This window comes from Herpailurus yagouaroundi, unplaced genomic scaffold (genome assembly GCF_014898765.1).
Source record: "Herpailurus yagouaroundi ecotype Mexico unplaced genomic scaffold, PumYag 100, whole genome shotgun sequence".
In the NCBI taxonomy this organism is placed as follows: domain Eukaryota; kingdom Metazoa; phylum Chordata; class Mammalia; order Carnivora; family Felidae; genus Herpailurus; species Herpailurus yagouaroundi.
In genome coordinates this window covers 35,914,275-35,940,547 of record NW_024412391.1, presented here as the reverse complement: position 1 = coordinate 35,940,547, position 26,273 = coordinate 35,914,275, and the positions used below count along the sequence as shown (strand labels likewise).

The window sequence follows — 26,273 nt, the reverse complement described above, 5'->3', positions numbered from 1 at the left end:
AATGTGTTTTCCTCCCCAGGAAGTATTCTAGTAAAACCAATGCTCCATGAAGGGCCTTGCTTACCTGGTTTGAATATCAACTCCCAGCACAGCACCACTTACCCTATGTGTGGAAGTATAGGCTTGTGTGATAGACTGCAAAATCCTGGCACTTAGCACCCAACAAAATCTGGTCCCTGCCCATCTTTGCAGACTCCATTCCCACAAAATGTCTTCTACTTACAGACGTGAGCCCAGGTGGCAGCCCTTCAGAAAATTTTCATGATCTTGTAAGCTGATGTGATTTCTGTTGCCTATGGATCATAATATTTCTATTTGATGTATTAGTACATATTTATACATCTTTTTTTTTTTTTGCTAAATTCTGTCATAAGCTCCTTGAGGCCAGAAGCTATAATTGATAATATGTATATTATATCTTCCTATGGTAACAGATTCTAATGTGTTCTCCCATAATCCTTGACTCCCAACATATATCCCTTTGTGGAATCCTTCCCCTCAAGTGTGGACTCAAGCTGTGACTTGCTTCTGACCCACAGAGTATAAAAGGTGATGGGATATCATTCCTATGATTACCTAAGATGTTGTCATGCTAAGTAGACTCACCCTAGAGATGTTCCTTCTGGCTTGTTGAAGTAAGAGGCCATATGGAGGGAGGGGAGGCCTAGGTGGCAAAGACTACAGGTAGCCTCCAGCTGACAACTGGCAAAAAGCCAGTGCCTCCAATCCTACATCTATAAGGTAACCTCTGCTAACAATCTGAGTGAACTTGGAAGAGGGTTTCCTCCAGAGCCTCCAGTAAGGACTGTACCCCAAATGATACCCACCTGGATTGTAGCCCTAGGAGACCACAAGCAGAGCACCTAGGTAGGATGTGCTTGGATTCCACTTGGAAACTGAAATAATAAATGTATGTTGTTTTAAGCAGCTAAATTTGTGGTAGTTTGTTATATAGCAATAGAAAACTAAGACACCCCCCTCCTCCTCTGGACTGCCTTGACAACTGTGCCTTGTATGAAGGACATGCTCACTGAAGACTCACACCATGAATTCTTCCCAAATTAGCTTCTAGCTCTCCACACCCGTAACAGATACAAGCCACGGTAAAGTTTGAGGCAAAAACCTAAGCTTGTGTCACATATTTGTTAGTTTCTTTTCCTGCCTCGACCATCCTCATATCCAGGGACATATAAACAACATAGTTGAAGAAATAAAAGTAGGAAATCAAATCACTAGAGGAAAAAAAAGGAACACGAGGGCTAGTGTACTTGTTATGATGAATCATCTCACTCAAAACCTGAGAGTCCTGGCAGCTCGGTGAGGAAGAAGAAATAGCTGCGAGACAGAATGGCCGTAGCAGCCCTTCAGAGGAGACCATATTTTGTACTGGATCTGGATTTTTTTCCTGTTGTCCTTTAGGGTTAGAGCATGACCTGTAAAATTGGACTTCCTCTGGGCAGAGTTGCCTTATGCCTGAGGGATGAGTATCTTTGAAAGTTCATTGAAAAAGATTACATGTGTGTGATATATATATGTATATGTGCATATGTGTGTGTATGTGTTTGTGTATGTGCTTGTGTATGTGTATATGTTTGTGTATGTATATGTGTATGTGCATGTGTTTGTGTTTGTTTATGCGTGTGCATATGTACATGTATTTGTGTTTGTGTATATGTATGTGTGTATGTGAATGTATATGTGTTTGTGTTTGTGCATATGTATGTGTATGTGTGCGTTTGTGTATGTGTATGTGTGTTTGTGTATGAATATGTCTATGCCTATGTTAAGAGCTGCAGAACTACTTTTTGTCACATCACTACTCCATCCAAACCTCTTCCTACACTAAGATGACCAAACTCTGGCAGGGCTTCTAGTAACATAAGGCCATGTCCCTAAGATGACCCAGTTCTCACTGCTTTTTTGAGAAAGTTCAGGGCTGCCAACACGGTCAAGCACTGGATGAAACAATGATTTACTCACATAGAAAGAGCAGAGACAGAGCTAGATCAGCTCCAATAATGTGTGTTGGACCCCATGGCTAGTGGGGGTCCCCGACAGTTGACACAAGGCAATGGGGCTGTGCTCACCTATCTTTTGCTGCGGTGGAAGGGCCTCGACTCTTCCCCTGGAGCTGGAAATACTGAAGGCTGAAGGTGTGCCTGAGGATGGCTGACACATGCTGACGCAGAAGGAGCACATTACACCTGAAACAGGGAAAGATATTCCCACACAAGGTGACAAGCCCAGTGCAGACTGTGTGGGCCCCTTATCTCCCGGTAAGGACTGTTCCAGGCCCAGGGACCTTTCTTATGTGGCTGAGCAGACTGTACACATGAGATGCCTTGCTTAACAATTTACTACAAAGGGCTTACAATTGACAATATGTGGCAGTGGCATCTTTCTCAAGGACCTGAAAGCGATTTCTCTGGAATGTAATCATCAGGAAGAATAGGGCCTCTGTCTCCCAGTTTCTGTGGGAGGACAGAATCCTCATTTGTCAGCCTCAATTACCAGCCAGCAAACACAGCTGACTTGATGCGTTTAACTGACCAACCTGTTGTAATTTTTCACATCCCTGACCACCCCTCTCCCGATTCCCTCATTCCCCTTTGAAATGCCCAGTCACCACTGCACAAATTGGAAGGGAGCTCAGCTCTTTCTCAGCTATCAACAGTTGCTGAATAAAATCTATTTTAGCATTTTAACGTCTGGCTTTGTTGATTTTTGACTATATGTATATGTAGGTATATGTATGATAGGCACAAGATTTTATAGGAGACCAGAGGAAGAGTCTCCACACTCACCTAGGGAGGCAGGGATGGATTTCTGAGGGTTTTAAAACCATGTCAAGAAAGTCTGTTCCTAGAGTATTTGGGAGAAAAATAATTATGTAAATACTGGCAGCCAAATTCTTAAAGGAAATAAGCCACGTTTTTGCTTGTCGTTTTGTTTTTATTTCCTTCAGCAATTAACTTGGTAGCATAATTTGGCCTATTAGATCAGGATCAATCAGAAGTGGAAATAACTGCCCTGCATAGAAAGTAGAAAACATTTTGCACTTCCAAAGGCAATGGGGGTAGGGGGTTAATGGAGAGAGTGAGGACCCAGAGAGGCCAGGAGGCAGGATTTGGGAGAGTCCACACCAGAGAAAAGTTCCCAGTGGCAGGTCAGGCAAAGGATGTTAATTATTTTGCCTGAACAAAATAATTGAACAGGGTTCAATTATTCAAAGTTGTTTGTTGTGTGCACATCCCTAGCCCCACATCTGCACATGTAACCTGCACACCAATGCCCCATCTTTTGGCTCTACTTTTGTTCCACAAGAGGCCTGACGCATGATGCAACACTTAATTACGTTCCCCAAAGGAAAATCCAGTTCACAAACATCATCGCAGATGATGCCAGTGGAAGAATCGGAAAGAGGTTTTACATCATGCAGTCTTCATCTGTTCCCCTCTGATCTGTCCCTTCTTCCCCTGGCCTCACACACCTGCTCTGCCAGCCAGCGAGAGGAAGGACAAAGGGGGTATACTTCTCCAGAGTTACACTCAGAGGCTCGTGAACTGTGCAGTCACATAAGGGCCCAGGAGCAAAGAATCCCTTTTGAGATTTAATGCTCTGCTTTCATCCTCTTAAAACGGTTAATATCCTATCTGTGAATCTCTGTATTGTTAGTCTGATAGGACAATAGAGCCTGTGCCCGAGTACAGGAGACAGGTGTAGTAACACATCCACTGTTCTCCGCCTCCCCACTCACAGTCAGTGTTTGCAATACCCCCATTGGTACAGAATTTCAGTGGACCCTGGTGCATGGGACTTGAGCAGGACTCAAAGAGAGAACAAGCCAACAATTTCCATGGCTTCCACTCAAACCAGAACTTGTTTTGAATGCAGAAGGAGGACAATGGTGCTGTAAGAAACATGAAAGACCAAAGAACCCCATCATGTCCTTGCTCACCTGTGTGATGTCAGAGCAAGAGGTGATCAGGAGAAAAGTAAGTCTTTCAGGAACCCCAGGAGACGCTGGTAGGGATGGAGGTGGGAAGAGGAGAGCCATGATTTCCCCCTAAAGTATGAAGGAATTTCAGCCTTTAAAATGAAATATCAAAGATCAGGGAGTCTCCAGACGGCTGGAGGACATCTGAACAGTTCATGTCTGTGGCTAAGTCCCCAGGAGGATGAACGCTATTATTGGAAGTCAGTTGTTATTGGTTATGGTAACCCTGGCTGCTGAATCAACCCCTAGATATAATAAGAGTTCATCTCTCCCTTTCCAAAATGGAAATTCCTGATGATTAAAGGGTGGCTGTCCTTCAAGTGGAGATGAAAGGACCAGGGTCGCTTCTTTATTGTGGCCCAACCACCTTTATCACTCAGCTCTTCTGGTACTATGGTCCTCTGCATCAGTCTGCACAAGGGAAAGAGGTCTGTTGGCTCAGGCCTAGAAGTGACACTGATGACTTCTGCTCTCATTCTACTGGCTAGAACCCAGTCGCATGGCTACAACTTACAGCAAGAGAGGCTGGGAAATGTGGTCTTACCTGTGTAGCCAGGAAAAAGAGGAAATGGATTTGATGAACACTAGCCAATGAAGAAGTAGGGAAGGTACTCCAGGAACTAAAGTGATGGATGGCAAATGGCTGTGCAGAAGCAGGGAACTCCAACCCTACTGTGGTTTTCGGAATGCCTGTAACAGAGTTCTCAGCCCTTCCCCACCCCATGCCCACCTGCACGGGACTAGAGATGGTTGGAGCATTTAATGTGAAGAATGATATGAGTATCTGTAGAGGATGGGTGGGAGGCTCTCCTCTTCTCCTCCCTGCCTTCAAAGCAGTAAAATCAGTAAGGAGAGAATCTGCTAAGGTACCAAAGTCATGTGCTTCTTGACAACACAATCTCAGTTTATCAGACAGAGGCTAGAAGCCAGTGCTGCAAGTATAAAGAACTGGCATTTGGCTGGTATGTTCTTTGTCCTCTCTCCACCTTGAGCCTCAGGTGTGCTGGTGGTTGACACCACAGGAACGGAAGGCAGGATCAGATTTCAATGGGACTACCAGCAGGCACCTTACAACCCTAATCTGTTCTCCCAGGCACACCCAAGTTACGCTAATGGTTTTCTCAGGCTGGTGCTGCGCTGTGCTATCTTCTCTTTCAAATGCCTAGAGGAAGAGCCCAGAGCTTTCCAGGGAGACTGTGACATCCTCCCAGAAACATTATCCGTGGCCAGGCTGAGGTGTACTAAGGGTGAAGGAGCCGGCCATCTGCATTAACCAAGTCTAGCCAAGGAAATTGTTTCTGTCTGCTGGGGCTTGACAAATCAATTGATCTATCACGCTGTTCCCTGGGTTTCCTGAGAGGAAGGGCTCAGCTTTGCTGCACAAATACATCCAAGTATTGAGCGTGAGTAATAGACAGAAGGTTATCAGCAATCATATGAGAAAAGAGCCTTTCTCTAACATCACTTTTCAGCACTAAATTGCAGAGAAATCCATGCAGCTTAAAGGGATGAACCTGCCTCTTTACACTAAGCATCTCTCTTTAGTGATGCTGTCCCTGTCCTTCCCGGAAAGCTGCACAAGGGGCACTGCTAAAGGCTACTAGCCAATGCCCCACCTCCCTTCCAGACCCCTTTCTCCTGTGTCGCCTTTAGTGATGTTTGTGCAGTTTCTCAGCCTTCGCCACTGCCTCCATCAAGTTACCACCAAAACGTCCCAAAGCCACTTGAATTGACGGCTGCTGCAATCACAGGTGGGGCTGGCTGCGTAATTGGCAGGGCCTACTGCAAAATGAAAATCTGGGACCTCTTGTTCAAAATGCAGTAAAAAGTACCATTAAAGGTCCTAAAATACAAAGCTTGTTTTTTCCTCCACGGTTTGTCTCTTACTTTGTTATGGTATGTAAATTTTTTTTGGTTCAGTACTAGTATAAGTAAAGAAAAATGAAAATTCTACATTATTAGTTTGAATTTACTATTTGTACTCATATTGTGCAATACCAATGTTTTTTTAAAAATGTTTATTTATTTATTTTTTGGAAGAGAGAGAGTGGGGGAGGTGCAGAGAGAGGAGGAGAGAGAGACAGAATCCCAAGCAGGCTATGGCCGGCACAAAGCCTGATGCCGGGCTCAAACCCACAAACCATGGGATCATGGGATCCCATGGGATCATGACCTGAACCGAAACCAAGAGTGGGACGCTTAATCAACTGAGCGTCCACTGTGCAATACGAACTTTAAATGCAAATGTAAGAGCATTTACCTCTTATGTGAAATCACCAAAACTGCACAATTTTTATTTCATATCTCATATATATACATGTATATATGTTTAATTTTTATAAAACACTGGAAATGCTGAGCAAAGAACCCTCACTATTTTATTTCACTTTATATGTGCAAATCTACCAATATTCTCTATCTTTGGCTCCCAGATTTATGAGGAAGGAGTGAAAGAAAAGGTACTATGGGGTGCCATATCTTTTCCTTTTCCTTATATGTGCTCATTTTCAGTACATGGTTGGCTACTGCAGGGAAGTAAGAAGAGTAAGAAAGAATATGACAGGATTCCTTGGTCATTCAGGTTTCTTAGAATGTGATTGCCTTTCTTTTTGTATTCAAAGCAACTTCTGGCTTGAACAGAGAGCAGAGGCTCTTGGGGCTGTCAGCACCCCCTCTCTCTCCACTGTAGACAGAACATGCTTTTTTGTACTTGCTTGGAGTCTTGCTTGACTCCATGAATGGTGGATCCTTCTGGATTCTCTGCTCGTGCACATCTCAAAGGCTACATGCAAATGGTGCAGCAGAAGCAAGAACACATGCATACAGCACCTGTCACTTCTGATCATTCCCGTGTTCCATTGCCCCATTGGATTTCACATACAAAACACAAAGTCAAAGATAAAATTATCAAGAATTTAAGAATGAAAAAAAAAAGAATTTTAGAGTGACCACAGCAGAACATTAAACCAAGGGTTCTTCTGAACGTGACCCTGTGTGGCTGCATAGGTCACCCATCTGTAAAACCAACCCTGATGGTGAAGCACACCCAGAGAGAGTCAAGCCATATTATAATGGCTGGTCCTGCTTAATTTCCCCACCAAAACATTGACGACAGTAGCCAAGGGAGAGCACCGACATTTGCATCTTACTTTACTTGCATGGATTTAAAAAAAAATTCTTGGATCTTGATAGACAATAAAATATGAGGGCTAAAAATCCTGCACAGTTACGACAGTGTTAACTTAGATGTCATTATAATCAAGACTCCCTAAAGAGTATCCATGGGGTTCTCATATTAATTTCACCAAAGGACTGGTAAAAAGCCTTAGTTTGGTGTCACCAAGAGAATGTTCTGGTCTGTTCCAAAGTGTATTTTGGTGTCAAAAGGCCTACTCCATTCTCGTTCCATAGCAATCTTTGCTGTAATGTCTACAGGGGGCTTTATCCTCTGCTTCTTCTTATAAACATATGCATTGTTCTTGTTTAAGTGGTCTTGTTATCACAAAATGAACATATTTTTTCCACCTTTTTCAGGCATAGAAATAAAACATATTTGTGGTTAAAGATTAAAATGATACAGATAGTATGGAGAATTTAGAAATTTCCCATCAAATAATCTGTAAATATAGCAGCCATTAACATTTTTGTGAAGATCTTTCCTGACTTTTTCTATTCATACACACCTGTACTCCTAAATTCAGGCCACACACACACACACACACACACACATTTTATTTGTTGTTTTTCCAAAATGGTAGGATTCTCTACATACCATCAGCAGCTTCTGTTTTTCATTTCAGTATTGTGATCATTTTCCCATAGATCTACAGATCTCCCTATTAATACACAACATTACAATGCATAATTGTAATATTGTTTCTTTATCCAATTATATTGATTGATGTTTAGGTTGGGTTTTTTTTGTTATTTTGTTTTGTTTTTATGTCTACAAAGTGAAATAAGCACATTTAAGGGATATAAAAAGAAGGAATAAATTCTCTTCTTGCTTATCTCAATAGAGATCGATGATGACGTCTGAATTATCCTTCCAGTCACCACATGATCAGATGACAAACATTCCAGCCACCTGCCCCGTGCACTCCTGGAGCCCATTCCTGGCCTTGCCTGCTTGGGCTCCTTCTCCTGCGCAGACCCTGTAGCAAACTCCAATTGGGTCCCTCCTCCAGCCTACTTCTTTTTCATCCTGCAGCCAGAGTGGTCCTTCTAAAAATAGTTTTGCTGGTCTCATCTCTACTTAAAAACCTCTTCAAGGGCACAAGGTGGAGGGGTCATGCACAGAAGCTTTTGGTGTCTTTCTTTCATCAGATCCTAGTCCAACCTCTTTCTTCTCACTTTATTGTTGATGTGAGTGGACTTGTCTTATAACCTTCATGTCTCATTTTATAAATCATTGGAAGGTGAAGTTCAGATCATTTTGCTTCCCTTGTCTTTTCTTTTGACACATTGGCTCATCCTCCAGGATTCAGCACTTGAAACGTGCTCTAGCTATGGAAACTAGTTTGAATGGGAATATTAAGTGGAATTAATTATTGGCCAGAAGTTAGGTTTTGGAAATTTTAGAAACATTTTCTACTTTCGCCACCCGAGACTCAAATTATCGTTGTTACTGGAAATGGCTCTGATTGATTTAGCCAAAAGTAAACAGAAAGAAAGAGTTACAGCAGGAGGAAGGTAGCTCAGTGAGTTGAAGAAAAGGCTGACCAACTTGAGTTTGGAAAGTAGGAGAGCTCAAGCATGGTCAGTTTTGGACAGTGCCATTGCAATGTCTTCTTTGGAATTAAGATTCCCTGAAGAGAGAGAGAATTGGTCTACTGGGGGTGGGAAACCTATTGGCTTGGGGTATCTTGAGGTCAGGGTATTAATTTCTCTGGCTCCCTCCTTATTAGGCTGCAGGTTAGCAGTGGCTGTAATCCTTACTGGAGGTTACAGCTCTTTCTCAGTCCCCATAACTATTCCCTCTTCTTGAGTTCCAGGGGTTGCTCCCTGATGTTGCTAACCCTGTGTGGCTTCTCTATCCCTTATTGATTTCTGTTAAATCTACCCACACTTTTGTAAAATATCCCTTTATTACATTCTCCAATTACCCTAATTTGGATGTACTACTTGTTCCCTGCCAGAATCTTGACTTACATAGTAATTAGTACTGGGAGAAGTGGGCCCAGGACACAGGCTCTGAAAAAAAACAAGATTCCAAGATTGGGTTGTTCAAAGTTGAGGAGTGCATAGATAACCTCCTCGATGGGAGCAGAGGGAAAGGGATAAGCCACTAGTAATCATTGGCAAGCACAAGTGTCTTCTCTTACCCAATTTTCATCTGGTTATTTTTCCCATTTTCAGAAAAGTGATATACTCAATTGGCAGAATACTCACATTAGCTCTCTATTATGTGGAATGAAGATTGTATAATAGGAGGAGCCAAGTGGAAGCCCCAAAATAATAAGCTCAATGCAATGTGGCATTCTTTGGAGGAACTGCAAAGATTAGTGCCACCATCAGAGACTTGGGAGATGCAGGGGTGATTATTCCTACCATATCCGCATTTAACTAGTCTTGCTTGGCAGATCCAAGAGCCAGATGGGTCTTAGAGAATAATGGTAGATTGTTCCAGACTTAATAAGGTGGTTATGGCAATCACAGCTGAGGTTTTGGATATATCTTTATTAGGAAAAAAAAATCAATAACCACTCCTGGCACCTGGTTTTTCAGCTATTGATGTGTAAATGCTCTCAATAAATAGGTAGGAAAGGTGGCTGTCAGTCACTCTCCTTTTTTTGGCAACATTGGTGCTTATTCAATGAGCCCATGTAGAAAGTGGAAATAGAGGCAAAGATGGAGGCTTATTATGGATTTCTTATCCCCGAAGCTTATTTGGCCAAGGCCACTGTTGATTGCCCAGCTTTTCAGCAGCCATGGTCTTTAATAAAGCACAGAGTAGACAGTGATTTGTCCTCACAGACATAAATGTGTATCTCAGATACACTTTGGCTTTATTTTATCAGAATTCTTCTGCTGGAATTCCTATTTGTGGACCTACAGATGCCTTATCCATTGACATGGTATCTCACAAAAGCACTTATTTGGTGGCAAAGGATGTGTGGCAAAGGACTCTTACCTTTAGCATTTATGACTCTCCTGTCACCCAGAAGCAGATGACTTGATATTAATGGAATGGCCTGATGAAGAAAATCTTTCACAAGCAGGTGTCTTAAACCAGTGGTCAATAGCTGGTGATATGTTCTCTGTAGCCAGAATGCAAAGGCCTGGGAACTAAGAGAAATGAGAGTGGCTGCAGTATTGTTTGATGTTATCCCCAGAACCTTAAGAGCTGTACTCTGAGGAGAAATGTTCCATCAGAAAACAGCATCACAGCTCAACTAAATTGGGAGCTGAGGCTATTCCAAGGCCATTTTTGAGCTCTTCATGTCACTGAACTAACAAAGAAGGTGGGAAGTGGTCCCTTTACTGGCTGGGGTAATTGATATAGTGAACTTGTCAGACCAACTTCTGAAAATACTGAAATAAATTCACAACCAACTGAAATAAATGTTTAAACAAACTACCACAAAAGGAAGTGGATAAATGTAAAATATTTGTCAAGGACTTCTTCAAAGAAGCAGAAAGTAAAGTCCCAAGAGTAGGGAAATAATTACCTTATTCCCCCTCTTCCAAGGGAAATATCTGCCAAGATGTTCTGCCATCCTGGCACATATGCCTTTCGAGTTTGCAAGGCTTCCATGGCCATCTTTGTAATTTATTCTTCATATTCTACATAATCTTTATTCATAGCCACATCAGGATTTGATGATTGGCCCATAAAGTAAATACTGAGCCAAAAATTTATAGGCTTTAGCCAAGACTAAAATAATTGCCAAAAAATTCTTGTTTGGGAAGAAGGCAATTTTTTTCTTATTGGCATCAGTGTTCTACTGCTTTCTATTGCAGGATGCCTTAAGCACCATGATTCTGCAAAAACACTGCACTGACTTGACATCAGAGGGAATGACCACTAAATCCCCTGGACTATTGGCTAGTGGTCTGCCAAATATGGTGTGGTTCAGATTCGGATTCAAGGTCATAGATCAGGAGTGATAAAGCAGTAGCAGTGAGACAGTAGTATGGTCTGGAAGCTGGGTCGTTGTCCATGACTGGAGACAGACAGCTTGGCAAGGGAAAGATCTTGCCATCCTTTGTCTGAGGGTATACAGTGGTATTCAGAGAATCTGCAAAGCTACATTAGGAGCCACGGGCAAAGAACAGTTGTGATTATACCAGCTAGATGAGACTCATGGCTATAATGGTTTCAATAGTCACCCAAAGGCTACTGCCAGCTTTTAAGATGAAGCTACCTGCTCAAGTCTGCCATGCCTGGCCAGATTCTACAAATGTAAATGGTCTTTGATGATTATGCCCTCACTGTCCATATCTTCTGACAGAGGCAGTATTATCAGTTGTTTGGAACTTGGGTTGAGCATATAAATCCTAACTCTGACATCTACTGGCTGTGGGTCCTAAGACCTATTACATAACATTTCCCCAATTCTCAGATTTCTCATAAAAAAAATGGGAATCATATTTCACAGAACTAGAACAAATAATACTAAAATGTGTAAGAACAAAAAGGGAATCATAATATTGACTTCATAAGGATATTGGAAGCATTAGATAAGATCATGTTTGTAAAGCACCTTAAATAGTGTATAGTACATATCAAGTCTCGATAAATGATAATTTCATTTATCAGCATTATCATAACCATGAAGGCAGTTTCTCTAGAGTCCAGAGGGGAGGAAGATTCAAACAGCCTTGGAGCTGGTCTCCTCTTTGATGCATCTTTCATGAACTGGGTTGGGCAAGAGTTGCACTAATAAAGACTCTGAGATGGTGAAAATGAGAGGAATATATTTGAGTCATTGGTATGACCAATGTATAGTATAGTAAAGACCATGATGATTGAAGGCCACCTGCATGAAAGAAGGAAGAGATATACCATGGCAAGAATACTCTTAGGAAAATGACTAAGGTTAGAGGAATAAGACAACCAGAATAGGAAATGTACTGGGAAGAAAGCCTCAATGGTATTTCTAACACCAAAGAAGAAGCAACCTAAAGAGTGAGGTGTCATTCAAAATGAGGACTAAGAATGCCATTGAATTTGGCAGGAAGGAGGTCTCAGTCTCATTAAATGAGCAGTTTCCATGAAATGGCACATATATTGGTCAGAGTTCAATTAGAGAGGAAAATCCAGTAGGATACATACGTTGATTGTAAATATTATGGATTATAATATTTATTATAATTTGTATACATTATAAATATTAATATAAAATGTGTTAGTTATTGGTTAATTAATAAAAATATTAATGATAAATATAATATGCTAGGGTGCCAGTGTGGCTCAGTCGGTTAAGCGTCGGACTCTTGATTTCAGCTCAGGTCATGATCTCAAGATAGTGAGCTTGAGTTCCACATCAGGCTCTGTGCTGACAGAGGAGATCCTGCTTGGGATTCTCTCTCCCTCCTTCTCTGCTCCTTCCCTGCTCTCTCTCTTTCTGTCTCTCTGTTTCTCTCAAAAATAACTAAACATTTAAAAATGCATACATAGGGGCGCCTGGGTGGCGCAGTCGGTTAAGCGTCCGACTTCAGCCAGGTCACGATCTCGCGGTCCGTGAGTTCGAGCCCCGCGTCGGGCTCTGGGCTGATGGCTCAGAGCCTGGAGCCTGTTTCCAATTCTGTGTCTCCCTCTCTCTCTGCCCCTCCCCCATTCATGCTCTGTCTCTCTCTGTCCCAAAAATAAATAAACGTTGAAAAAAAAAATTAAAAAATTAAAAAAAAAATAAATAAATAAAAATGCATACATAATATGTTAATTCTTCTTAATATATTATGGTATTTATTACAAGAAGTTGAGTTACATAATTGTGGGGACTAAGTTAGCTACCCCAAAGTCCATAGGATAGGAAGTTCAGAACAAAAGACCATGTCAGGCTAGAAACCCACGGGTCCAAGCTGAAACTTATTGTCCACAGGCAGGCAGGTAGGAAGGAGGATCTAATGGGAAAGGGGAACCACTGAGAAGCTAGCTGCTGTCTGTGGTCTCTAGCTCAGGAAAGGCCTAAGCTCTCTTTTAAGAGGCTTTTGATTAAGTAAGGTCCATCCACAATCATCTCCCTTTTTTTGAACTTCAAGTCAACTGATAAGACCGTTTATAGTTTACATCTATAAAATCCCTTCACAGTAGCATTGGTATTAGATTGGTAGTAGATTAGTATTTCATTTAACTGGGAGAACATGACAAAATAGCTGCTTCTGTCCTTCTGTCCTCAAATTCACAGAAGGGAGTATCCCTTGTAGCCTGCCCTAACTAGAGATACTAGAAAGGTAATTTTCTGGTAGTTCAGAACAAGAAAGAGAAGCAGAACAAGAAAGAGATATGTGCAAGGGATGATCTCAATGGAGAGCAAATGAATGAAACTGCAGTTGGAGAGGGTAAGTAGCAACAAGACCTCATTGTTGTCTAGAGAAGGATTCAGTGCTGGGAGAGGCAATTCACCGTGGGCCCTCAGCCTCCCTACACATTCTTGCTGGGTATGCCCAAAATGCAAGGCCCAGCCTCCTCCATACGTAGGATATTTCTCAGAGTTGTGTTTGCAGAAGGCAATCTTGAGGGATGATGGTAACATCTCCCCCCAAACAAAGAACAGTCTTGTCTTCACTTGCTATAAAAGCAATAAATCCCTAGTTTTAGTGTTCCCCTCCTGTAATGTAACCTATGCCATGTGTGGGCACTCGCCATGGGCTTTCTCTGTCTCCTTCATGGGCCTTGGTGGTGGGGATTGGGAACCAACTGACATAAACCAACATAAAGCTCTGACTACTGCTTTTGCCATGAATCATAAAGGTCTTTGTCTCTTTGGCCACGAGTCTTATGTCTTCTGCCAGCATCCACAAAATAGTAACAGGCTAGTTAATTCGTGTGTAAGCAGGCTAAAATCTCAGACCCTTCATGATTCTTGACACCCAGATGAAGAGAAACACACTTCTAGTAACTACTAAAAGCACTAGACTTTAAATCTAGCAGAAAACCATTCCCAACAAAATTTTTAAAATTTAAAATTTTATTTAAAATATTGGTTTATTGGTCTTTATAATCTGGAAAGAAAACTAAGCATATCCTCACCTAAGCTCCAGAGTCTAGCTCAACTGTATTTTATGGACAGTGGAATAGTCTAGCGATCCAGTTGTAGAATCTTAAGATCTTGGCTTGACTGTAAGCACTGAGCCTTGTTTTCCCCAAGTCTAAACTGGGGACACTAATACCTGACACTTGCAGCGTTACTTCATGGGTTATGTGAGAGCATGCGTGGTATACAAGTGAGATACTGTGGACATCTCACAAGTGTTGGTTCTCTTTTCTTCTCTTTCTTCTGACTCCTATCCCACACACAGCCTTAGAATTGTTTTCTAGTTTTTGCATAGATTTTGCCTATGTTTTCACTCAAACCACTGACATTCAGTATTGTCTGACCTTGAGATACCTTATAGAAGATCCAACCATTAACTGGTTTCCATATTTCTCTCTCAAGAGTTCAGTGACTTACAGCCTAGCTTCTCCTTTTCAGTCTATGTTTCAATCCACAGTCTTTTTTATGGTGCTGCTCTCTATGTAATAAGTGCCATTTTCAAGCACTTAACATTTACAAAGAGTGTTCAGAGCATCATGTTATATATGGCAACAATAGGATAGTCATCCACTCTATAGACCATTAAGTGGAAATGTTACACTGTCATCCAAGGTTGCACCTTACTTTTTCCAAGGTCGTTGGTAAATGGCAGAGCTGGAATATAAACCTTGCTGTTCTGACTCTGAGTCTCATGCTCTTCCCCGCCTTATCGCCTGCTATATCACTCTGTTTTCTTCCTGTGTCTGTTTGGCCCGCCTCTGGGTTGGTTTTTCTGAGGTCTCTTTTCGACAGTGTTTTTGCAATAACCCTGTGTATTAGTCAGGGCTCTTTCAATTTCAAGTGACAGAAATCCCACTTAAAAAAGATTTATTGGCTCATGTACAGAGAAGGATGGGGAATAAGTGGTGTTAGGCACTGCTGGGTCTGAGGGCTCAGAGATGTCATTAGGGTTGTTTTGTTTTTTGTTTTTGTTTTTTTTTCTCCTCTCCACTTCTCAGTCCTGCCTCTTTCTGGTTTTGGCCCCATTCACTTCCTGCAGATATGTTTCCTTTTTGTGGTGGCAAACATGGCGGGCAACAACTCCTACATAGCTTTCCACTGCTTCTTATTCTAGGGGAAAGAAAGTCATGTTCTTCATCTGTCTGTATGGAATTGGCTCCATTTGGATCATGGACCTATCCATGGGGCCAATCACTGGCCAGGGTGAAGGCGTATCATGATCAGCCAAGCTGGTGTCACACATCTATTCCTTCACCCAGGAATTGGCGTTCTATGTCTGGCAGTTAGTTCATGAGGGTCGCGTCATTAGAATAGGGCAGCATGACTCAGGGGTAAGCGTCAGGGAAGGGGATACCTGAGAGCAAAGGAAAACAAAACACAATAGAAGCAAACTGCACCCCTCCACACCAGATGGCCACCAAACCTTACAGTCTAGATTGTCACCGAGAATTCAAATTTCAAATATTATAAAAACTGATATATGTTTTCCCTGAATTTTTTACTTGAGATTTTATTCTTTGCAGTAAAGACTATCCACTAAATTTCATGTGATTTAATTTAATACCTGTGAAAACCTTTTCATAAAACTAAATTAGAATTCGGGAGAAAACGTGCTTGTCAGACCACACATCCTGATTTGGAGCTCATAAAACGTGATTCTGCTCAGTAAGGACAGCAGAGTTGATGGGCTTGTTGGGGGGGGGTGGGGGTGGAGGTGGGGGTGGGGGGGCGTGGGGGGGGTGTCTGTCAGTTCCTCCACCTGCCCACCTACGGGACTCCATTTCTTGGCGGGGAAGGCAGCCTGCTCGAGCGCTCATTGAATATATATTTAATGGTGCGACATTTACACGATGCCAAGGAGGCTTTGAAATGACTAAATTTAAAATAGATCTTAATACCTAAAGCAAGAGAGAGAGAGCAGAAGGAAATGAAGCACATTCTGTGAGTTAAGAAGACACATTACAAGAGAGCTAAAACCAAATATGCCTGCAGATTTCCAAAATAGACATTTATTGTGTTGTTTCCCATGTTTTTGTCTCTGTCTCTTCCTTTCCCTCTACCCTAGAGGTATTGGGCAAATTAGTGAACAATAACAATGATGATAATAATAACAGCAATTACTCCTGTTCACAAAGTACTTACTCTGTGCCAAGTACTTTACCAAGATTTTTAGATACAATATCTCATTTAATCCTCACAATCACAGAATGAGTATGATCCCTGTTAATAAGATGAGGCAGGAGGTTTAGGGAGATTAAGTGTCTTGTCCAAGTTCATTCAGTTGGTGATACTTTTATTTGTTTTCTCTTTCTATTGCAACAAATTACCACAAATTCAGTGTCTTTTTTTTTTTAATTTTTTTTCAACGTTTATTTATTTTTGGGACAGAGAGAGACAGAGCATGAACGGGGGAGGGGCAGAGAGAGAGGGAGACACAGAATCGGAAACAGGCTCCAGGCTCCGAGCCATCAGCCCAGAGCCTGACGCGGGGCTCGAACTCACGGAGCGCGAGATCGTGACCTGGCTGAAGTCGGACGCTTAACCGACTGCGTCACCCAGGCGCCCCACAAATTCAGTGTCTTAAAACAACACGTGTTTATCATCTTGCAGATGTGGAGGTCAGAAGTGTGAAATGGGTCTCACTGGGCTAACATCAAGGTGTTGGCAGGCCTGTCTTCCTTTCTGGAGGCTCTAAGGGAGAATCCACTTTCTTACTGTTTCTAGCTTCTAGAGGCTGCCCTCATTCCTTGGCTCATGGCTGCTCTTCATCACCAAAGCCAGCAATATTAGACCGAATCCTTCTTACCCTGCCATCTCTCTGCTTTCTCCATCTTTTGCCTCAATATACCACTTTTAAGGACCCCCGGAATTACATTGGGCCCACTAGATTATCCAGGACAATCTCCTTATTTTAAGACCAACTGATTAGCAGACTTAATTCCATCTGCACCATTAGGTCTCCTTTGCCATGTAGCCAAACATATGCACAGGTTCAGCGGTTTGGGACATGGAATCTGTAGGGGCCATTATCCTTCTTTCTATAAGACTGTCCTGATTACTCTCCTCCTGATCTCCCTGGCTCCTGATCCTTGGACTTGGCATTTGAACCCTTAGTCCCAGCTTGCTCCTTCAGCACTCTCTAAAGATACTGGCTACACTCCCAGCCTCTGGCTGTTAGGCTCCTGGTACTTCTGTTAAGATGGCTCAATCCCAGACACATGTACACATATTCACAGATACACACAGACTTCCTCTAGGGAAACTTGGAACATACTGAGCTTCTCTGACTCCTCACTGAGTACACATTTGCTGAGCCCCAACTATATGCCAGAGATACAAGATCACCTCTGCCATCAAGATGCTCATAATCAGAGGGAAAACACACAGGTAAACCAGTGATCACAGACCTTGTGGTAAAATGCGCAGAGTGCTGTGGGGGCAAAGTACGGGGGTGAAGGGCATATTAGGGAAGGATTCAAATGGGGACGGACACTCGACTGGAGTCCTAAGTCATGAATAAGAATAGTAAGGCAGAGATAGAGAGGGGCAGACTCTAGACAGAGGGAACAGCACGTACATAAACATGGAGAGTACGAGAATGTGGACGCTTTGGAAATGCAACTAGCCTGGTTTGAATGGAACACAGGATCCAATTCAAGATGAGGGCCACATGGCATGAGGAGAAACCAGTTTAACTAGTTTCAGTAAAGACTAGGGTAAAGTAATAACCCCAAAGTTATTACAACACCCCAAATAAGATAGATCTTCTCTCTCACGGAGTTGTCTTGCTAGCCTAGATTGGTGAATAGCTTTGCTATGTGATGGTCAGGAGCCACCGGTGCATAATTGAGAACAGGTCACTGCAATGTCTGGTTCCAGCTTAAGGGAACAGAAAGTGAAGAAGTCTGGGGCAAGCAATTTCCTTTTCAGCAAGTAAGGCGGGGCTGGATTAAGGGGACATTATCAGCCATGTGACAGCATTTAAACTTTATCCTGAAAACAATAGGACATCATTAAGGGGTGACAGATTTCATTTCAAAAATGCAAATTCTAGCACCGAGCAAGAAGAGTAGACTGGACAAAGGCAAAACTAAGAAGTAGGAAATCCATTTTATAAAGATGCCTTTAGCAGAAACCCAGGGGAGAAGTGATAAGAAAAGAGTAGATGGAATTGAGTTTGTGGAAGCAAATACATGAAAGAGTTTTAAAAATGAGAAAGTATTCAATTGTTAAATGCTACAAAGATGTCAAGCAAAAAAAGGACTGGGTTTGGCATTAGGAGGTCATTGATCAGCTTGCTGAGAGGACTTTCAGGGGAGCGTTGGCACAGAAGGGGGTGGAGAATTGGAAATAAGGAATGTAGAAAAATTTCCAAGATGTTTGGCTAGGACATAGGCATATAAGGTAGTAGTTTCTTTGTGGTTGTTTGTTTATTTGTTGGTTTTTGTAAATATGGAAGAGCTTGGAGATGGAAGGTTAAAGATAAATGTGAAAAAGGGGTAATTAATGAACAAAAGTGGTTAGCAGGAGGGAAAGAACAGGATCCAGGGCCCAAAAGAGGAAATAAATTCAGTGACAGAAGATAGATCCAGAGCCATAAAAAAACCCATTTTTCCCTTCAACTGAGACATTTAGAGAAAATGCCGGAGAGGCTGCCAACCGTCAGCATAATGATGGAAGATCATAAACCAAGGGCAGTAAGGTCCATCTGTGGTCTAAGGGTTTACTTCCCTTTCAGAAAGTTAGTACTGGATGCAGGACAATTTTCAGCGATTAGTAAATTTGACCACAAGGCAAGACTATGATATGAGTGGAGTCTAACTATTACTATGACATATAATTAATTCCCTGCGGGTATGACCAGAATTATCTTAACAGCCACAAAGAGACGGACTGGAATGTCACTTTGCTTCCTCTCAATCCTCTTCTTCCCACATCCCCAAGTGTTTTCCCCTTAAGTGGATTCTGTACTAAATCATCATAATGATGGGCCCTCCTTAACTCAGTTTGTTCTTCTGCCCGTGGCATCCATTTCCGCTCTCCTAATTCACGGAGTTCCACGTTGTTATTGAAGCATTTCCCTGGGGATCTTTTAGGTGTCTACATCCTAGTTTCATTTTAGTATCTTCATTGTATCTTTTGCATTACATCAACAGTCTGTTAGTTTCAGACTTTGCCTTATGGTACCAAGTCGATTAATATATGATTTTGAAAACGTAAATATGCACACATACGACAAAGTGCATCAAAGTCGACAGAACAAAAGAAGCGGTTTGTGTTGGCCCACAGGCTGCAAAACCATGCCGTATAATAAGCACAGCACCTATAAAGAGGAATTGGGTTTGGTTCCTGCCCACTCAAATAATGTGTATGAATTTCTCGGTGGGATTCATTGCAGGCATTCAAATGCTGATTTTCTTTCTTTCTTCACTCTCACAGGGTTCACTTTCAAATGGGGGAGATGTAACTACGGCATAAATACTTTTAAAAGGAGGGGAAGGGAACTACAGAGAAATAGGATTCTATACATGAAGGAACAGAGACAGGAAAAAGCTCACAGCATTCAGAGAAGAATAAGTAAAAACAAGTCCACCCTGCAGTGTTCTCCAGGACCTTGTTAACAACTACATTCAGATGTTAATAAATCATTTTTACTGAAATTTTTTGGGGATGGGAGAGGAACCTGGATTAAAGTTATTTTGTTTTGCGACATCACCAAATAAGGATCTAGGCTATTAAATTACACAGCAAATGCCCATTTTGATTTGGCTTGGTTGGCTATTTATTTATTTATTTATTTGGACAAATACAGTCTGGATTTCATTTCCCAATGTTCCTAGTGGCAAACTTCTTGGTAGTATTTGAGAAACATGCTTTGGTATATGACACTTATTACCTAATAGCCTTGTGATCTGGGTTAAGTTATAAAATCTTTCTTCCTCAATTGCCTCATTCTCATAAGGTTGTTAGGATTAAATAAGATAACCATATAAAGTCCCCTGGCACATAGTAAGTGCTCAATAAATGGTAGTCACATTGGAGGAGGTAATCAAGAGGACATGACAGGCAGCTGACTTGAGAGTTGGACCCAGGCAATCAGAGGCTCCTCATTCCCAGTCCTGTCCTTGGCATATACACTCTGCCTATCATGCCCACGGTAGGAACAGCATGAGGCATCAGTAGAGACAGTCCGCCATGTATACATGCACTCTCTCACACATTTGTGAAATGCATTACATTTAGTGTGTGTATGTGGGTATGTGAGAGAATTAGAAAAGAATGTGTGTCTCCTTTCATTCTGCCACTTTATATTCATAAGAAAAAAAGAAATACTGAATAAAATGTTAACTAATTTCCCCAGATTACCTGGTCAATATAACAGTGTGTGGGGAAAGGGATACTGATAACAGGGGGCCCTGCAACAATGGCAACAATGGCAACAATGGATTGAATATCCCTTTAAAACTAAGCTGATCCTATGATTATTGTGTTTGTTTGTAATCACAGCCATAGCTCAGGGGTAAGAAGAGTAGGCAAAGCTCTTTGCCATTACTCTAAAGTATCTAGATAATAACAATAACCCTGCTATTGAAGTAGCAAAAATTATAAGGATATCTTTTATAGCATGGTTAAAAGTGGGGAACATGGAAAAGAATTTAAATTTCCAAGAATTGGGTAAACAAACAATGACAAATTCATACAATAGAATATTTTTCAGCTATAAAAATGATGCTGCAGAACGGTAGGCAATAACCTGGAAAGATATTAAAACATACTGTTAAGTGAAAACAGCAAGTTATAAAACATGTACATTCGATTATTTTTGGCTAGGAAATACCACCTATCATTTATTCACCTCGCTTGCCATCAATCACCCACGTATTGAAGTGTATGCATCAAACTGTGAAAACTAGTTATCTCAGTATGAAAAGATTATTGGTCATTTTATGTTTTATTTTCTTTTTGCTTATCTTTATTTCTTTGGTATTTTTTCTATGTTGACTATCTCTTACTTTTTAGAATGGTAAGAAAAATAAGAAAAAAATAAGAAAAATAAATACTATGGACTATAATGAGAGAGAGTCACAGTGAAAGAGAGTGAGCAACAGTGTGAGAGGGAGTATGTTTATGAAAGAAGAAAGAGAACATTCATTCAAAGACAGACTGGTGTCTCCGGGCCTGAAACTCTGCTTCTGGTTTTCAACCTACCTTCTACGTTAAAGTCATTCAAGCCTTGTTTCCTGATGGATAACCAATCCTTTTGGCTATGATGTGTCTCCCTATGGCTCATACCTATAACCTGAAACTGACTCCAGCCTACGTTCCAGCCCCGCTTGGACCCCACCTCCCTAAACCTATGTAGTTATGATATGAGAAGATTTTGCTCTAACTTGGAAGTTGGACCTTAGATGATATACCAGCTGTGTCGATTTTATGATTGGTGGGGATTATTTACAATACATATACATATACATACATGAAGTAAACCTCTAGTTGATAATGGAGGTATAAATTAATTGCCAATTGTCATTTATTAATTCTCTTAGCACTTTTTTTTCTTGACACCTAGATCAGTTTTCTGAATTATATTACCTGCCCCTGATCCCTGGCATATATTATATAAATGTGAGTATAAATTTTTGTAAATTAAAACTTATTTGTAGATAACATTTCAGTAATTGAAATTTTAATATATTGGGAAGTGATTTTAGTACTTATAGCTTTATTCCTTAATGTTAAAAATTAAACATTCAACATTACTTTAAAGCTGGTTTTCTAAATCTTTTCACTTATTCACCGATAATGAAGAACAAAATTTAACTCATCTGGTTCAATTTTTTAAGTTTTTTTTTGTTTATTTCTGAGAGAGAGAGAGAGCACAAGCAGGGGAGGGGCAGAGAGAGAGAGAGAGAGAGAGAGGGAGGCATAGAAGCAAAATCAGAATCTGAGCTGTCAGCACAGAGCCCGATGTGGGGCTCGAACCCACCAACCAGGAAATCATGACATGAGCTGAAATCAAATGCTTATCTGACTGAGCTACCCAGGCACCCCTCATCTGGTTCCATTTTAATGAAGGGATGGTGCTATGGGCTGAATGGGTCCCCCTAAAATTCATATGTTGAAGTCCTACCCCTCAAAATGGTGGCATTAGGAGGCAGGCTTTAGGATGTGATCAGATCATGAAGGCGAAGCCCTCCTGAATGGGATTAGTGACCTTCCCACTAAGAGAGATCTTTCATCCCTTCCACTATGTAAACTTAGAGCCAAAAAACAGCTGTCTAGTAAGTGGGTTCTCACCACAGAATCAGACTACACCTTCACCTTAGATTTCCCAGCCTCCAGAACTGTGAGAAATAAATTTCTGTCTGTTAAGCTACCCAGTTTATGGTATTTAGTTATAGCAGCCCAAGCTTATTAAGACAAATGGTTTGCTGAGACATGTGCAGGGTCGAAGGAACAAAAAAGGATGTGGAGACATCCAGGAACCAGCAGTGTAGGAAGTTGTTAATTGGGTCTTAGACCTAAAGGGGCAAGAGGAGACAGTACAGCTTCTGGAGCCTAGGAAGAGCTGGTGCCATAGAAAGGGGCCACACAATGGGAGTTGTGGTTGTGGAGGACACAGCCATACCAGAAGCAAAGTGCAGGAGAGGGGCACGGGAAGAGGTACTTACTGTGTCTGTCTTTCCGTTTTCCAACCTCTCATTGCCTGTAGCCAACGGGTGGCCACCTGGCAAGAAAGCCTGGGCGATGTGGTCTACAGGGGTCAGGACAGGGACCAAAAGAAGAGGATGGAGAACAAAGAGTGAATGGCAAACGGGGAAATAAAAGTAGTGTATTCACTCCACACATTTTTTTTTTTTTTAACTCATTGCTATGTTCCAGACATTGGACTAAGTGTTCTTGATTTGCTGAACTTAGTTTGAGGTTTGTGAATAGATGAGTTGGGCACAGCTTTAGAGGAAATCTCTGTTTTCCTGAATATTATTTCTATTTACAGTATTTCAATAGGGACAGCGCTTCGTGGATTAGACTTTCAATGAGCTTTGCTACCTTTTGCTTGTGCTTGCTCTCCTACATAATGGCACACTTTGAAAAGCCATAAGTATAGAACAGGCACGACTTTGTATAATTAAGCTCAGGAGTAAAATCTTGGAATTTTACATAAGGGATGTTTCTTGGCTCTTTGTTGGCTTTTAAGAAAAAGGACAAATAAGGACACAGAACACAGGAGATAGGAGGCAGGAACCAAAGCAAATAACTTAATGAGCTATTCAAGAGGGAATTCACAAACTGCTTCCTAAGCCTTGATGAGAAATATGGAGGCATGTTGGTGAGGAGCTCGTATTATTATTACTGGGAACATGTTGTATGGAGAAAGGCAATGGATTCTCAAAAAAGAAACATTCTGATAAAAATCAGAAATTACAGAACATGTTGCTTCATTCAGAGCTATACAATCCAAACCATGGAGTACTGAATCGGCTGTATTCTGCCCTCTGGCAATTTTGGAAAACATTTCATTGCTTTTTAAGCACTATCCCCTTCCCTCCCTTCAGAGAGGCCAAGCAGAAGACTTTGGATAGTATATCTTATATCACACAGTTGATTAATTTCTTTGCTACTTTATAGAAACTAGTATTTCTAATGAATGTATAAGGTTTGAAATTTAGAATATCCACCTTCTGATTCAGGTTCCGTCACTGTGTAAACTTGGACATGACACTTCATTTCCCAGGGCCTCAAGTTCCTCATCTGGAGAGATCAGCTGGAAAACACAGGGTTTACCTAAGCTTTATGAAGTGATTGAATGCATGAATTGTAAAGAAAATTGTATCAGTACGTATCTATGTGTACATGGTCCCACTTGCGAATAGGGGATCAATACCATTCATCAGATTCCCCAAGAACTTTGTGTTCCCTAAAAACAATTATATAAATCTGAACCAAAAATATTAAGCAGACCCCATTTAATTTTAATTTTTAATTTTTTGAGAGGGAGAAGGTGCACACACGCACAAGTTGGGGAGAGGGGCAGAGGGAGAGAGAGAGAGAAAAAGAGAGAGAGAGGGAGAGAGAGAGAAGAGAATCTCAAGCAGGCTCGATGCTTAGCACAGCTCAGAGCCTGACGGGGTAGGGGGGCTCGATCTCACAACCCTGGGATCATGACCTGAGACGAAATCAAGAATCAGACACTCAACTGACTGAGCCACCCAAGCACTCCAGGAAGACCCTATTTTAAACTAAGAAATTCTACAACTTCATAAAAAATCTTTGGTTTACATAGCAATTTCAGAGCTGTCTCAAGTCCTTTTCTTGAGCTTCAATTTATAGCGGTTTTGCCAATTCTAGCTTTAAGCTTCTATTCTCTTCCCAGTTTTAATGATCTATAACCAAATAAATCAGATTTTTAACAAGGAGATAAGCCATCAAATATATTAGAAATATTCACGTTTAGAAGATCATTTTTAATATTAGAAACATTCACATTTAAAAGATCATTTTTACAATATAAGTAAATATGCCCTATTTTATCTGTTTTAAAAATCATCATTTTAATATTTGGTTTCTCATAACATGCAAGGAACTGTAGCTTGAGATATTTAATAGAATTTTGGAGTAAGAAGTTCTTGCAGCAGCACTGTCTGAAAGAACTTTTTGAGATAATGGAATGTTCTATAAATTTGTACTGTCTGATACAATGGCTGCTAGTCATATCTGGCCACTGAGAACTTGCAGTGTGGCTAGTGTGAATGAGGAATTAAATGTTTGATTTAATTTAATTTAATTTAATTTAATTTAAATTGTCACACATGGCAAGTGACTACCACATTTGATAACATAATCTTAGAGAATGCCCCATGTAATACATATCAGGAGCTAAAAACCTCACGGCACTTCCTGTGATGCAGAATTTCTCAACAGAAACACTGTTGAATAGGGCCAGATAATTCGTTGTTTGCAGGGAGGGAGGTTGCCCTGTGCACTGGAGTGTATTCAGAAACATCCCTGGCCTCTCCCCACTAGATGCTGTTATTACTGGATCCCCAGACGTGACAATGTCTGCAAACATTGCCAGTTGTCCTCTGGAGGTTATAGTCGTCCCAGGCTGAGCACTACTGCCTTTAAGTAAGTTTTCCTTGAGCTTTGTCTTGAAAGTACTCAAGGACGAGGCACCTTACCAGATGGACCAATTCTGTATTGGATTCTTGAAATTAGGACATTATTCCACATAAGTGGATGCCCATAAAGTCTCTTCTCTGGACTTAGTTCTTGTTGGCAATTCTAGTAAACTCTTTGTTGAGGAAGAAGGAGGAAATAAACAAGCTAGTTGAAATGTGTATTAACAGGAAGCTCAACACATAGTGGTTAAGAGTGTGAGCTCTAGAACTAGAGACAGGGGTTCAATTTCTGGTTTTGTCAGGAGCTAGCTGTGAGTCACTTGTAAGGTAATTCAGTTCTCTGTTTCTTAGATTTGTCACTTGTAAAATAGGAACGATAATAGTAATGAGAGTTGTTTTAGAATTACATGAGAATGTGAATAATATGCTTGGTTATTATTATTTTAAGTAATAATGACAAGAATATTCTACTATCGTGTTGTGTTACTTGTTATAATATTTTACCACATGTGATCCTCCCAATGATTTTATAGATAATGGTGTTCCATCTGATAAATGAAAAATGTGGAGGCTCTCATAATTTCAGTGGTGTGCCCAAGTACATGCTTGGTGAGTTGAGAAAGCTAGATTCAAACCCAGTTCATTCAGTTCCAATGTTAGTGTTCTTTCTGCCATACACAAAGAATTCTGCCTGATCTCACCATCTTATGTTCTGTGTCTGTGAGGGATCAGTCTATGTGTACCAGGTATGGAGAGTTTTACATAGTCATCAGGGATTTATTTATGTAACCTTTGGAAGGGCCAAGGTGTGAAAGAGAAGCAACCCTCCATGATCTCAGCATGAAACACCAAAGCCAGAAATTCTCAAGAACTGGTGGAAAGCTGTTGTGAAGCTGCATCTGACCATGCATCTAGACACAATCACCTCTGCAGGATAAGGCCTCTGCTTCTCTT

General features: G+C 41.1%; 1 long non-coding RNA gene across 1 annotated transcript in view; it reads right to left on the bottom strand.

Moving 5' to 3' along the window:
• LOC121028484 (uncharacterized) overlaps positions 1 to 26,273 on the bottom strand; it is a 45,531-nt gene that overhangs the window by 5,190 nt on the left and 14,068 nt on the right. Inside the window, exons 3-6 of the long non-coding RNA XR_005789247.1 lie at positions 23,880 to 23,965; positions 10,131 to 10,285; positions 2,088 to 2,204; positions 828 to 896 (exon numbers count right to left, since the gene is read on the bottom strand). This is a non-coding gene — a long non-coding RNA (uncharacterized LOC121028484). The remainder of the gene's footprint in view (positions 1 to 827; positions 897 to 2,087; positions 2,205 to 10,130; positions 10,286 to 23,879; positions 23,966 to 26,273) is intronic.